At 44.8% G+C, this 11,870-nt stretch overlaps 1 protein-coding gene across 1 annotated transcript in view; it reads right to left on the bottom strand.

Annotated features, from left to right (window-relative positions):
* Positions 1–11,870, bottom strand: part of MYO18B (myosin XVIIIB) — a 335,406-nt gene that overhangs the window by 167,354 nt on the left and 156,182 nt on the right.

Raw genomic sequence — 11,870 nt, 5'->3', positions numbered from 1 at the left:
TAAGGGAAATACAGAGTCATCCTAATTGTGAATATGATGGGTGGGATGGACTGACCCACAGAATGCAATCAGTTAACAGAATGGATTAGAAATCAGATCCCAACAATATATTGTGTATGAAGGACACACTCGGGATGGAAAGACACAGGGCTGAAATGAAGGGTTGGAGGAAAGCATTAGGTTTTAGCTGAAACGCCCAGGGCAGGGGCGGTAGTCATGATCTAGACAAAGCAAAAGCAGAAGTAGACCTAACTGAAAGAAATAATCAGGAAAACTACCTTTTGCCCATGTAGTTTTGCTAAAAGGTACCGTAGGCAATGAAAGAATATCAACAAATTTCCCTGATTCTCAGGTAGTTTTCATAAGAATAAATTAGTGCTCTCGATCGTCTTATGAATAAATGCTCTAAATCACTATTAGAAAAAAAAAGTAAACAAACAATGTTAAGGTACCACTTTATACCTGTCAGAAATGACAGATGCTGGAATGAATAAGACAAAATAGGTACAAATCAGTGAATGCTTGGTGGGTGGAGTAGTGAACTGATCCAACTATTCTGCAGAACAATCTTACCCTTTGATCTGACGATACCATTACTAGACCCGTAGGCCCAAAGAGATTATTTGAAAGGGAAAAGGACCCATATGTACCAAAAAAAATTATGGTAGATCTTTTTATCATGATAAAGGATTGGAAATGGAGATGTCCATCAGCTGAGGAATGGCTGAACAAGTTATGTCCTACGATTGTGATGGAATACTATTGTGCTACAAGAAATGAGGAGGAGGAGGGTTTCAGAAAAACATGGAAGGCTTATATGAACTGATGCAAAGGGAAGTGAGAACTGGGAGATTAAATAGAGTAATAGCAGTGTTACTGTGATTTGCCTCAGCTCACATAGCTAGTGTCAGAGGTAAAAAATGAATCAAAATCACCACTATTCACCAACCAATCACAAGCATTTATTAAACACCTACTATGTGCCTATGATTCTCTTAACCCAAAAATATAAAAAGGAAAACCATAGTGGTCCTCAAAGAGATTATATGTTATTGGAAGAAACAATACGTAAATATGGCTCGTGAAATAAATGGAAATACCTGAAATAAATGGAAATACCTGAAATAAATCAAATACATGGTCATTTTGGCAGAGAGGAGAGAGAGTAACCATTGGGAGGATCAGGAATCACCTTCTGCAGGGGCTAGCCCATAAGCTGAGCTTTGAAGGGAGCTAGTGGTTCTGAAAAGTGATGGTGAAGAACAAGTTCATTCCAGAGATAGGGGAGAGTGTGTGCCATGGATACAGGCAATGGAATCTCATGTTTGCCAACTATGAGCCGGTTTCACTGGAAAGATGAACACATGATGGGTTTCAGCAGATAATAACTGTGATCTGGGAGGCCGGAGCCTTACTATGAGGGGCTTGAAATGCTACAAGAAGAGGTTGATCCAAGATAGGGAGGCCAGAAGGTTTTTGAGTGGAGGGATGGGGTCAGATCTCTGCTTTGGGAGTATCGCTTTGGCAACTTTGTTGAGAACATTGAAAACAAAAATGCATTGAAACTACCAGCACATGCAAGTCCTGAAGCTAGAAATGCAGTGGGGGCACAATAGTTCAGGATTTTATAGAAAGTATCTCCAGAAGATCATTATATACTTCAACAACGATACTGTATGAGGATGTATTCTGATGGAAGTGGATTTCTTCGACAAAGAGAAAATCTAATTCAGTTTCAATTGATCGAGGATGGACAGAAACAGCTACACCCAAAGAAAGAACACTAGGAAATGAATGTAAACTGTTTGCGTTTTTGTTTTTCTTCCTGGGTTATTTTTACCTTCTGAATCCAATTCTCCCTGTGCAACAAGAGAACTGTTCGGTTCTGCACACATATATTGTATCTAGGATATACTGTAACCTATTTAACATGTAAAGGACTGCTTGCCATCTGGGGGAGGGGGTGAAGGGAGGGAAGGGAAAAATCGGAACAGAAGTGAGTGCAAGGGATAATGCTGTAAAAAGTTACCCTGGCATGGGCTCTGTCAATAAAAAGTTATAATTATAAAAAAAAGAAAGTATCTCCAGAGAAGCCCTGAAATCACTGCTAGAACAACTGTCATTCTAATTCTACCCATTCTTCAGGACCCGGCGTGGTACAATGGAAACAAAGCTTCAAAAGTCCTACATTCAAGTAGTATCTGCTACTAACTTGCTATATGCCCGTGGACACCTCTGTAAATGGACTCGATTACAGAATCAGCCAGAAGGGATTTAGTCCAACTTTTACCTGCATGAAAATTTAGAACTTCTACAATATCTGGGCCCCGTGAATAACTGGAGTTTGATTCAAAACCTCCTCGGAGAGGCAGTTTCCTACCTCCTGAAACAGCCCATCCCAATTAGAAACAGCTCCAATTATCAGAAGTATTGTCTTAAACAATCCTGAAATCTTCCTCTTTAAAAACTCTTTTGTTCTTTCCTCTGGGGCTAGAAAGAATCCCTCTCCCACATGGCCACCTCCCAAGGGTTTGAAGATGAAGATGGTCTTCTCCAAATTCAATACCCAAGTTCTTTCATATGGGATGAACCACCTTGGAAGTTTTCTTCCCCAGCTTATGTGTCTGCGACTCCCAGAACCGAACACAGTACTGAAAATGTTCTCTGACTAGGACAGAGGACAAAGAGAGGTCATCTAGTCCTGGAGCTTCTAAGGGATGACCTCTAAGACCTGCACTCAGCTATGATCTCTTGAGATCAAAGTAATTGTGGCTCTCTAGGTCCCCCTCCCTGGCTAAAAACACATTTAGAGAAAAGACAAGAGATTTATGTAAACTGAGGTAGGCATTTGAAGAATTGGGAAGGGGAAAGAGAAGAAGGGAGGAGCATCCGAACATGGCAAGGCCCCCAATGTCCTGGCATATGTCTCTATAGTGCTCACAAACCCTTAAAACAATCAGAGCTGCTGCCAACCTCCCCACCTCCCGCCACCTTGTAAAAGTCAATTCTCCAGGCCTCATGGCCTCCCAGTTATTTCTAGATGAAAGAGAACCAGTCTAACTGTGACACTAATTATGTTGACCAGGATTGTACACAGGTCTTCTTAATGTGAACAAGGGCAGCCCCACGCTGTCTCTTTGGAGGCACAATCAAGGCAGGAGGCCTCTGGCCTGAGGTTGGCAATGGTGCTGGGGCCACGGGGAGTAATGAGATACCGCTGTGCTGAGCTCGGTGCTTGGTTCTGTGAACTCTCTCCCTCTTTCCCCAGCTTATTTCCTCTGTTCCTTAGCAGCTCTCACTATTTGGGAGTTTTCCCTGACATCAAGACTAAATATGCTCTTTAGTAACCTCCACCCAACGTTTCTGACTCTGTCCACTGGGACCAAGTAGAGCCAGTCACAGATTCACAGGCTGTCAGAGCCAGAAGGAAGCTCGGAGACCAGCTAATCCAACTCCTCTTCAACATCCTCAAGAAGTGAGCAGTTGGCCCCTCCAGCAAGAGAGCTCTCATTTTTAGAAATAGTTTCCTAACCTGAACTTAAATATGCTCCTTTTTAAAATGTTTCTTTTTTCAAGGAAGGGAAGAAGGAAGGAGGGGAAAAAGAGGAAAGGAAAGAGGGAAGGAAAGGAAGGAAGGAAGGAAGGAAGGAAGGAAGGAAGGAAGGAAGGAAGGAAGGAAGGAAGGAAGGAAGGAAGGAAGGAAGGAAGGAAGGAAGGAAGGAAGGAAGGAAGGAAGGAAGGAAGGAAGAAAAGAAAGAAAGAAAGGAGGGAGGGAGGAAGGAAGGAAGGAAGGAGAAAGGAAGAAAGGAAGGAAGGAGGGATGGAGGGAGGGAGAGAGGGAGAAAGGAAGGAGGGAGGGAGGGAAGGAGAAAGGGAGAGAAGGAGGAAGGAAGGAAGAGAAAGAAGGAAGGAAGGAAGGAAGGAAGGAAGGAAGGAAGGAAGGGAGAGAAAGAAGGAAGGAAGGAAGGAAGGAAGGGAGAGAAAGAAGAAGGAAGGAAGGAAGGAAGGAAGGAAGGAAGGAAGGAAGGAAGGAAGGAAGGAAGGAAGGAAGGAAGGAAGAAGGAAGGAAGGAAGGAAGAAAAATACAGGAAGGAAAGAGAAAGGGGGAAAAGAGACAGAAGTTTAAAATAAACTCTTTAACTTGACTTTCTTAATCCTCTACAATCCTCAATTGACTTCTTGCACCCAAGTGCAAGACTTTACATTTATCTCAATTAAATTGTATTGATTGCTAAATGAGACATTCGATTTAATAACTCCTAAGGCCATTAAACCATTGCTTTTTTTCTGCTCTAAATCAAAGATCCTATGATTTATCCAATACTCTACTACTGTGCCGAGATCTTTTTGATTCCCGATTCTGATGTACTATAGATTCACTTCCCTTCTCAGATTTCTGCCGCCTGCCCACATGGTGTCTGCACCTTTATTCACATGAACACGAGTACATTCGCCAATACACAAATCCCTGCAGTCCTCTATTCAGGCTCTCTGACGTTTGCAAAGGACCTCCTCTTACCTCCCCTGCTGGAGCCTGAGAGAAAGTCCCAGCCGCTCTCTCAATTACAATGTTGTTTATAGGTTCCCATCAGCAGAGAAGGGTTGAAGGGAAGGATAGGGAGAAGGAACAAGTATTAACTACCAACTATGTGCCAGGCACTGTGTTAAGTGCTTTACCAACATTATCTCATTTGATTTGATTTGCATAACAGAATTCAACAATTGCAATCCAATTTAATGAGCATTAAGAACAATCATTTTGGGAAAGCGAGACATTAGGTATACAAAGACAAAGATGAAAACATTCCTCCTTTTATTCTACTTAGGGGAAGAGAAAATAAATCCAAAAGAAATGAATATAGAGAGCTGTAGTCATTGGATTGCTTTGGGGACCACGGCTCGATCACTTTCAGTCTATTATCTTTTTTTCTCCTCAAGTTATAGGCATAAGGAGGGAATATAGAACAGTGAACAGAGAGCAGAGAGCCTGCATCAAAACCAATAAGGTATGGATTCAAGGCTGGCAATCCACGCATACTAGCCATGTGATCCAGGGCGAGTCATTTAACCCCACTCTCAAAGGCGCCGAGAATGCAAGTTTCCCCAATTGTACCCATGAAACCACATGTCCAGTCCTATTTCTTATAGATCTAAGGGTCAATGTTAGTTGCCATAGCTGATTTATTAGGAAAATGATCCGCCATAATACAGCATGTTTCACCAGTGAAATGGGGAAAATGCTAAATTTGGGGTACAAAGGCTGCTGACTCAGCTGCTGATGTGACATCTCCTTGGGAACCCCAATAAGTTCTTTGGATCTCAACTTCATCATCTACAAAATGGGAATAATAATCCTTGGGTTCCCCACTCTACCGAGTGGCCGTTAGGACAATGAGCTGTAAAAATGGAGGGAAATGAAAATGCTTATCAGTCATAAGGGGGATCTTGTACAAGACAGTTCTCTGTGCGAGACCTTGGCTGCCTCCTTTGTAAATTAAAGGGTTAGACTCTCTGTCCTCCAAGGATCCCCCCAAACTCCGAATCCCACAATGACGCTACAGAATGCTGGAACCATATTGGCAAGGTCCAGATCCCACAGGAAGGCTCGGCTCCAGCCAACTTCACTATCTCATAGGGATCAACAACACAGGTATCCATAATTAAAACGTGATCATTCCCGGTGAAAACATGGGGTAAGTCTTGTGTATCGAGGAAAACGCCCAAATCTTCTTCCTCTGTTTCCCCCCCTCCTCCTGCAAATCAACATTAATCAAAGACTTCTGTATTGTGTTCTATCTGCTTTGGCCAATTAGCGTGAAATTTAATTTGTGCTAATCAGCCTGAGCAACGGGAGCACAAAATTAATTTAAAGCATTAATTTCAAGTTGCAGAGTGAACACAAACTGAGCCAAAAAGGGGGTAGGGAATCTCCCCTCATACACTTTCCCATTCTGAAGAGCTTCCGGAAAGAAACAGAAGCGAGTGACCTTGACTTTCGTGGACTTGCTCCAGCTTCCCCTTGCTCTGCAGGTGCATCCGGAGTGAGCTTCCTGAACACAGGGATGGGGAGCAGTATGTTGTGGGATAATAAGGGGACACACCATCCCGGGAGAGAGACTGGGAGAACTGCAACATTACAGCAAATTCAATGAGCTGGAAGCGCTTTGTTTTTAAACGGGGGAATTGTTCTTGCAGGTTTCTTAAGGCCTAATTAGCCTGAAACGATCGGATGGGCAGATTTCACATGCTATTTGACCAAACCGGAAGGGCCGCTTCTCGCATTAAGCAGCGATGATAACCGAGGGCCTCTGGATGAGCTCAGAGGGACGCAGGAATAAAGGTTCATAATTGCAGAATATTACGGCCAGGAGGGACCTTGCACACAATCTGCTCTAGCCCTCTCCTCTCACAGAGGGAGAAGCTGGGGTACAGAAAATAGAAGTGATTGCTTAGAGTACCCCCAGCGATGGGGGAAGCTCTGGGGCTAGATTGAAGGTTCCCTCCCAGGCCAGCCATTTATCACTGGCTCAGTCAGTCTTGATAGTTTGTTTTGCATTCACGATTAGTTAAGAGGGGATTTATCCAGCAAGGCTTACTCCATTTGGGGATCATGCACAGTCATGGGTGGATAATTAAGAGCTTACCCAAGTCCAGGGCTGTAGAGGGTTAACTGAGGGTTAGAGAGCTGGTCTCAGGGTCAGGAAGACCAAGGCTCCGGGCGTACTCTGACATGGACTGATGAGGTGACCCTAACCAAGCCATTTCACCTCCTTGATTCCCCCCCCCAAAATTAAAGACCTTAAGTTGCTGGTCTATATTAAGAAGGGAGTTTCCCTACCAAGAATCCCCTATCCCAAGTCATAAATGCAGGCCCAAAGAAAAAAGCTATGTCTATGCAAAGAAGAAACAATACAGAGCTGTCAAGGGAGACTTTGTCTAATATTTGTGGGACTTCTGTCCTATTTAGTGTTGATAATTAATCTTTTCAAGGAAACAGGTCCTCTAAGACAAAGCTTTTTTAACTGTGGGGTGCAACCTTGAAAGTGGAGATCATAAAATTATGATTTCTCATCAGGAAAGCTTTGATTTGTCTAGCTTTTCATATACCGATATGCTAGGAATCACATAAAAATTTCACAGGCAAAAAGGGATAGTAAGTGGGAAAAGCCCAAGAGGTTTCTAACAGAAGCTGAAGAGATTTTGTGATCTTGGTCAACTAATTTCCCACTGGGATCTAATTTCAAAAATTTGACCAAATGTCAAATACAGTTCTGATATTAGATGTTGTCGTGGTTAGAGCCCCAGGCCTCGGGTCAGGAGAATCTGAGTTCAAATCCAGTCTCAGACATATACCAGCTGCATAACCTTGGACAAGTCCTTTGCCTTAGTTTCCTCATCTGTAAAAATATGAATCATAGAAGGACCTGCCTTCTTGGCTATTTGTAAAGATCAAATGACTATTTGTAAAAAGCACTTGGCACAGGCCTATATCTCAGGCTACTCTATAAATGTCTGCCATTATTTTCATTATTAATAACTTTTCATTTTTCCCAAGAACTGCTCCTAAGTTTCATTGGAAAGGTATCCAAGAGGCAGACTGTGGAGGGCTGGGTGGAAGAGGAGTGTTTGTTCTAATGAGACAGGGGCGCCTTCCCCCAAAGGGAGACATCAGAGCAGCGCTTCCGTCTTATTAGCATTAACAAAGAAAAAAAGAAATCAAATCATCATGATACAAGCATGGCTTCCTCGGGCATTGTTTGTACAGGATATGAATCTCGGGACACGGCTGCCAGCAGCTGACCCAGGAGTTACGCGGGATTTTACAGAGACCTAGAACAGATCTCCCCCTACATCCCAGCCGGGCCTCCACGGGCCGAGGGCTTGGGCAGATTTCCAAGGCCGCCCCTGGAGTTTCTCTCCTGCCACGAGATCCACCGGGCGCGGGGCTCCTCAGCTCTGAGCTCATGGGAGAAGACATTGGGTTTGGTTCTGATCCATGGGGCTAATTTCTCTTAAGAAACGTAGCATCGTATGGTGGGAAGAGCTGGTCTACAAAGCAACAGACGCTAAGCCTACTGGCCCCGGCCATTGACATGGCTAGGTAACATCTCTGACTGTTCCCCTCTCCATCTCATCTGTCAAAGGACAGCACTGAGCTGTGGACAAGTGGGTTCCTGGGCGGTCTGCCCCAGAAGGCTCTGACCCCAGTAGAAAGGGGTCCTCAGAGTGGGTTCTGCGTCTGCCTCTGAAACCGGCCGCTCAGCTGAGTGTCTAAGTCACCTCCCCAGCCTGCGTTCACTTTCCTCTTCAGTGGGACCTGGAGGGATGCTTAGTGTGAGCCCCTCCCCCTTCATTTTTACAGTTGAGGACCAGAAACCCAGAACCGGGGACCAGAAATTAGGCTTAAACCTATACTTCAAACTGTGCCGCTCTCAATTTGGAAGGAGGAAGACCAAGGTCAGAGAATCAATGGGACATCAGCACAAGACCGAAGGGGCAAGAAGACGAGTGCCCTTCCACGTCACCATCCTTACAATGTTCTATTGTAGATAGAACCTATCTAAGTTCTAGATACTTAAATAAGTAAGGGCCTTCTCAGTACTGATGCTCCATGTTCCCTGTTCTAAGGGCCCTTATACCTCTGACGTTCTGTGTTCTATGTTCTAAATCTCCTTCTAGGGTCTGACATTGGGTTCTAAGATCCCTCCCACTCTGACATTGCACATTCCTTGTTCTAAGATCCCTCCCACTCTGATATTTCACGTTTCTTGTTCTAATATTCTTCCCAGTCTGACATTCCACGTTCCTTTTTTTTTTCATTCCTTCCACTCTGTTCCACATTCCTTGTTCTAATATTCCTCCATCTCTGACATTGCACATTCCTTGTTCTAAGATCCCTCCCACTCTGACATTGCACATTCCTTGTTCTAAGATCCCTCCCACTCTGACATTGCACATTCCTTGTTCTAATATCCCTCCCACTCTGACATTGCACATTCCTTGTTCTAAGATCCCTCCCACTCTGACATTGCACATTCCTTGTTCTAAGATCCCTCCCTCTCTGACATTGCACATTCCTTGTTCTAAGATCCCTCCCACTCTGATATTTCACGTTTCTTGTTCTAATATTCTTCCCAGTCTGACATTCCACGTTCCTTTTTTTTTTCATTCCTTCCACTCTGTTCCACATTCCTTGTTCTAATATTCCTCCATCTCTGACATTGCACATTCCTTGTTCTAAGATCCCTCCCTCTCTGACATTGCACATTCCTTGTTCTAATATCCCTCCCACTCTGACATTGCACATTCCTTGTTCTAATATCCCTCCCACTCTGACATTGCACATTCCTTGTTCTAAGATCCCTCCCACTCTGACATTGCACATTCCTTGTTCTAAGATCCCTCCCTCTCTGACATTGCACATTCCTTGTTCTAAGATCCCTCCCACTCTGACATTGCACATTCCTTGTTCTAATATCCCTCCCACTCTGACATTGCACATTCCTTGTTCTAAGATCCCTCCCACTCTGACATTGCACATTCCTTGTTCTAAGATCCCTCCCTCTCTGACATTGCACATTCCTTGTTCTAATATCCCTCCCACTCTGACATTGCACATTCCTTGTTCTAAGATCCCTCCCTCTCTGACATTGCACATTCCTTGTTCTAAGATCCCTCCCTCTCTGACATTGCACATTCCTTGTTCTAAGATCCCTCCCTCTCTGACATTGCACATTCCTTGTTCTAAGATCCCTCCCACTCTGACATTGCACATTCCTTGTTCTAAGATCCCTCCCTCTCTGACATTGCACATTCCTTGTTCTAAGATCCCTCCCTCTCTGACATTGCACATTCCTTGTTCTAAGATCCCTCCCACTCTGACATTGCACATTCCTTGTTCTAAGATCCCTCCCACTGACATTTCATGTTTCTTGTTCTAATATCCCTCCCACTCTGACATTGCACATTCCTTGTTCTAATATCCCTCCCTCTCTGACATTGCACATTCCTTGTTCTAAGATCCCTCCCACTCTGACATTGCACATTCCTTGTTCTAAGATCCCTCCCACTCTGACATTGCACATTCCTTGTTCTAAGATCCCTCCCTCTCTGACATTGCACATTCCTTGTTCTAAGATCCCTCCCTCTCTGACATTTCACGTTTCTTGTTCTAATATTCTTCCTAGTCTGACATTCCACGTTCCTTTTTTTTAAATATTCCTTCCACTCTGTTCCACATTCCTTGTTCTAAGATCTCTCCTCACGCTGACCTTGTGTTCCATGGGCTAAATTCCCCCCTATTTTGACAGTCCCTAAAGTTCCTTCCAGTTCTGACTTTCCATAAAATAGGAGCCTTCACCCTGGGCCAGACGCTGCCCCAGACTTTTTCAAAGTCACACCAAGATCTTTCCCCCGTTTCCTTTGCTAACGAATTTTCTGTCCTAAATCCGATGTTCCCATTTCCTCCTGATGGCTTCTCCTTAGAGGTGGGGAATCATTCAGGCTAATGAGCTGGAAGGATCTGCGGGCACGGACCCTGTTCTCTGCAGTAAATAAGGACTCAGTGTGGCCTCCCAGCTCACACACACACACACACACACACACACACACACACACACACACACACACACACAAGGCAATGCTGCCGGCCAGGCCTTGGAGCTGAGAGAAAGGGGGAGAAAAGCCTGTTTTGTTTTTTAAATGAAAATGAAAGCAGCCGCTTTGCCTGAGAAGGAAGATTTTATCCACACGCTGGGGGAATATTTATAGCCAGCTGCCCTGGCTGCTTCTCAGCTCCTGTTCCCTTGTCCCCAAATGAGGCACTTAAATCACTCTGCAATAATGTTGTCTCTTTAATAAGCCTCGTCAAATGTAGTTTTCACTGATGAGACAACAAAATCAGGGGAAATGACGCTGGCCGTGTTCTGGCTCCTTGCTCCAGCTCTCCGTGGCTGGCTCAGGAAGGCAGAGCCCAACGGTCCCCGGGCGTTATCCCCTGGGGAGGGGGCACCTTGCCTCCGCTGTCACCCGGGGCCCAGATCTTTGGCCCAGCCCCATCCCTTCCTAGCGGGGGGACCATAAACAACGTCTCTCATCTGTAAAATAGATATGAAAATGCCCTGCACTGTCCACTGAACCAGGTGATTAGACCCTCCTGCCTTTCAGTAACGCAGTCTGTGCTGTACGGGGGAAAGATGTCAGATGAGGGGAGAAGGGGCAAAGGAAGAAGGGGAAGGGAGAAACGTATCGTTGAGCCACCAAGGCTAGGGGAGGGAAGTGGGCCGCTAACAGGGACGCGTGCCATTTAAACAAAAGCTAGGAGAAAGAGTGTATTAAAAATGGGTCCAACTCAAGCCTTACTAGCTCTATTTCCTCTTCCATAAAGAGGTCTGACTCAGTGATTTCTCCAGTCCTTTCTGTTCTAAATCGAGGCTCCGGGAAGGACGGTTGCTTGGGGGAGCTTTCCTCCTTGACCATGAGTTTGCATTTACTTAGATGCCGAGATGCTGTTGAATATATGCCCATTGAGGGCCGGAAGAGCTGGGGTCAGAAAGACCACTTCATGAACTTACTATCTGTGTGACTACTGGTGAGTTAATTTCCTTGGGCCTCAGTTTCCCCCTCTATGAAATGAGGGGCTCTGAAAGCCCTTCCCAATTCTTGCATCCTGTAATGCTACAAAGTTCAGGAAGCCTGATCCCAGAGGAGATAGCTCAAAGTGTAGAGAAAGATCCATCCATTACTCAACAGGCATTTACCTAGCACTTACTCTGTCAGGCACTAGACCTTTAACATCAGAGTTAACACTCTTTGACCTCCGTAGACCCCCACATTTAGAAATGGGGTCCACCAGAAGTCCTGGGTGCAAA

The sequence above is a fragment of the Antechinus flavipes genome, chromosome 1 (assembly GCF_016432865.1).
Source record: "Antechinus flavipes isolate AdamAnt ecotype Samford, QLD, Australia chromosome 1, AdamAnt_v2, whole genome shotgun sequence".
Lineage (NCBI taxonomy): Eukaryota > Metazoa > Chordata > Mammalia > Dasyuromorphia > Dasyuridae > Antechinus > Antechinus flavipes.
This window is presented reverse-complemented; position numbering and strand designations above follow the sequence as displayed.